The sequence below is a fragment of the Apium graveolens genome, chromosome 9, assembly GCF_009905375.1.
Source record: "Apium graveolens cultivar Ventura chromosome 9, ASM990537v1, whole genome shotgun sequence".
NCBI classification, from domain to species: domain Eukaryota; kingdom Viridiplantae; phylum Streptophyta; class Magnoliopsida; order Apiales; family Apiaceae; genus Apium; species Apium graveolens.
Genome location: NC_133655.1, coordinates 202638070 through 202641770, shown reverse-complemented (window position 1 = coordinate 202641770; position 3701 = coordinate 202638070). Strand labels below are relative to the sequence as shown.

General features: G+C 39.1%; 1 non-coding gene across 1 annotated transcript; it reads right to left on the bottom strand.

Moving 5' to 3' along the window:
- Nucleotides 1-2940: 2940 nt before the first annotated feature.
- Nucleotides 2941-3047, bottom strand: LOC141688462 (small nucleolar RNA R71). Its single transcript, XR_012561904.1, has one exon. It is a non-coding gene; the product is annotated as a small nucleolar RNA R71 (small nucleolar RNA).
- Between the last annotated feature and the right edge of the window lie 654 nt (nt 3048-3701).

Sequence of the window (3701 nt, the reverse complement as noted above, 5' to 3'; positions counted from 1 at the left end):
TGCTTTCCTTGAGTTATTGGATAAACCAGTAGCAGTTGGTCTCCCAAAGATTGTATTTATCACAAGCCCTCGGGGTCGCGGTCCTCTAAAGATCGAATTTATCACAGGTCCCCTAGGTTGGGGATTTTTCCCCTGATCGTCTTGATCTCTCCTACGATCATCAAAGTTCTTTCTCACATTGTTGTTCCTATCTCCTCCATCTCCATTGTACTTGTTCAATCTTCCTTTTCGGATGAGAAACTCTATTTCATCTTTCAATTTTCTTCACGCATCGGTGTCATGACCTACATCCTTGTGAAATCTGCAATATTTTCTCTTATCTAGTTTGGTAGGATCATCCTTTAGAGGTTTAGGTCAACGAATATCTCTATCTTTCTCAATTTCCATTAAGATCTGGCTTCTAGGAGCATTCAACTTAGCATATTCAGTGAATTTTTGTCCAGGTCCTCCATTCTTCGGGGTCGAATCATTGCCTTTTTTAGTTCTATGATACTTGTCCTTGGAAATATACTCTAGATCAGTCCTTCGCTTCTTACCAATAGTAGGCTCGTTATTCACTACCGTTTTTCTCATACTTTCCTCTACCTTGATATACTTCCCGACCCTATCTTAGAGCTGTAACATGGTTTCGGGAGGTCACTTGGCCCACGATATCTTGAAGAATTCGTCCCTAGTTCCCTGTTGTAATGCTATCATAGCCACCATGTCATCAAGATCCGGGACCTTCAAGGCTTTCTTGGTGAAGTGATTCAAATAGTCTCTCAATGACTCTTTTGCACCTTACAAAATGCTCATGAGAGATGCTGAGCTTTTCTCATGCACTTGTTAAGTGGCATTTACGACACTTATTTATGCTCTAATAAGCTTTGAGTTGGTGTAATTGTACTCAAGTTATTTGTGTTTTAACGTGTTTTCAAGTGTTTTTTCATTTTAGGCTTTACTTAGTGAATCAGGTGAATTAGCATTATTTTGATGGTAATATGGTGTTTAGGATGTGCTGGAATAAAAGCTTGAAACATTGGCTCAAAGCTACAAGGAATAAAGAGGAAGAAAAAACTATTTTTTGGCAGAAGGAAGGCGCGCCTGCGCTGGTGTTGCGCGCGGCCGCGCCGGGAGAACAGGAAGACAGCGCGCCCGCGCTGGTGAAGCGCGCGGTCGCACTGGGCCGGGATAAACAAATCCTGATTCTTTTATAATTTGAATTGCTGGACTCCTAGGATGCATGGCTAGCTATATAAACATAACTTAGGTCATTTTTTAAGAGATATTCAGAGATATCAAGACATGAAGGAAGGAGAAGAAGACAAGAGACCTTTTGGGCATAATTTAACAAAGGCGAACACGATCTAGTTTATTCTTGTGAATCTTTGTTTTGAGTTGTAATTTGGATGCTTGTTTCTTGTTTTGCTGAACCTTTACTCTTGTTTGTACTTCGGTTTATTTATTCCTATAAAGACTATGTTTGTTATATCATATTTTCATTGGAACTCATATTGGCGATGAGTTTGATTATGGGCTAATCATTATCATGGGGTTCTAGCAGGTTTATTTATGAATTTCTTTAGTTAAATTGTTTGATACCTTAGTATGTGGTGATTGTATAATATCCTAGTTATGGTTGTGCATTTTCGTCTTGTGAGCGTCTTAAACTTATAAGATAGTGTGTTAATTCTGAATGAAGCGAAAGTGAATTTAAGGATTTAGAACTTGCCATGCTAGCATAGGTTCATGTATTGTTATGCATGATTCGTAGGTAATTTTAACCATCTTACTTGCCCTATGTAATCAAGATATATAACTTGTGCTTAAACCTTTATGTTATCAAATTCTATAGACATATAGGGTCCCAATATAATTGGTGCTTATTCAACTTCTATCTCTTTTGTGGATGTCTAGTAGAATGGTACTCGTGTAACGAAAGTTGTTGTTTATCAGTTTCGTGTTATCTGATTAGTGTCATCACTATTGCATGCTAAAGGTTAAGAACAATAAGGCTATTAAATGAAGTACTTAATGAAGTTAGAATCCCATGTCTGTCATATATATTAACTCAGTCTATCTTATTCTCGTAGTTATAATAATTAGTTTAATTCTTAGTTATAAACAACCTTCTTTGTTATCGTCTTAGCATTGAATAATAACCATACATTGTTGCTTAAGTGCATGAGTCGATTAGTTAACCAATACAGTCTATGTGGGATCGAATCTGATTTATTTCTTATACTACTTGTGAACTCGTATACTTGCGTGTAATATTAGCGCTTGTTTAGCGACTAACAAGTTTTTGGCGCCGCTGCCGGGGACTGCATTGTTAATTATTAGTTTATGTGATTTCCATCAGTGGTCATTAAAGTTCATTGACTCGGACATTGTTACTTAATTATTTCCTTGTTTTATTTCAGGTGATCTAGCGAGGGTGTATGCATACGCGTTCGCGTACTCGTAAGAGAACACTGTATAAAGCCGGGGAAGAACTTGTGGTAGTTCGTAGGGAAGTTTTTGAGAAAGAAAAGAAGGTAGAAGAAGAAGAGAAAGTTAAAGAGCCAATTATAGTAGCTATGGATGATCAAGCAGAAAATCCGAAGGTTTTGATGGACTATTCTAAGCCTAAGATTAATGACATTCAGTCTAGCATCATTAGACCAGCCATCAGGGCTAATACTTTTGAGATCAAGTCAAGCACGATCCAGATGATACAGAACTCAGTTCAGTTTGGGGGTTCTCCTACCAAAGAACCCAACATGCACATCAGGGATTTCATCGAGATCTGTGAAGTTTAATGATGTGATTGAAGATGCTATCAAGCTATGACTCTTCCCATTCTCTCTGAGGGACAAGGCAAAATGCTGGTTACACTCTCTACCAGCAGGGTCTATCACCACTTGGGAAGATCTCGCTCAAAAGTTTCTCACTAAATTCTTCCTTATGGCAAAAACTGCAGCAATCAGGAATGTTCTTACTCAGTTTGCTCAACAAACTGGAGAATCTCTGTGTGAGGCTTGGGATCAATATAAAGAGATGTTAAGGAAGTGCCCACACCATGGCATGCCTGATTGGATGATAATCAACTGTTTCTACAATGGATTGGGTGCTACTTCTAGACCCATGCTTGATGCAGCATCAGGAGGAGCTTTGTGGGCTAAGAGCTATGATGAAGCTTATGAACTTATTGAACTAATGGCTGCTAATGAGTACCAGAATCCTTCCCAGAGACTGACTTAGGGAAAAGTAGTAGGAATTCTGGAGTTGGACGCAACAACTGCTATAGCTTCCCAACTTAAGGCTTTGACAATGAAGGTGGACACTTTGGCTAATTATGGAGTTAACCAAATCACTAGTGTCTGTGAGCTTTGTGCTGGTGCCCATGAGACTGATCAGTGTGCAATTTTTAGTTAATCGACTCAGTTCGTGAGCAACTTCCAGCGATCGCAGCAACCTGTGCCAGCCATCTATCATCCTAACAACCGCAATCATACTAATTTCAGCTGGAGCAATGCTCAGAATGTGGTTCAACAGCCTTATCAGCAGTATCCAGCTAAGCAGTACAACCCCCCTGGTTTTCAGCAACCGCAGTATGCACCAAGACAACAACTCCAGCTGCAACAAGCTAATAAAAAATCTGAATTAGAGGAGTTGAAGCTTATATGCAAGAGTCAAGCTGTTTCTATCAAGATCTTGGAAAATCAGATTAGGAAAATTGC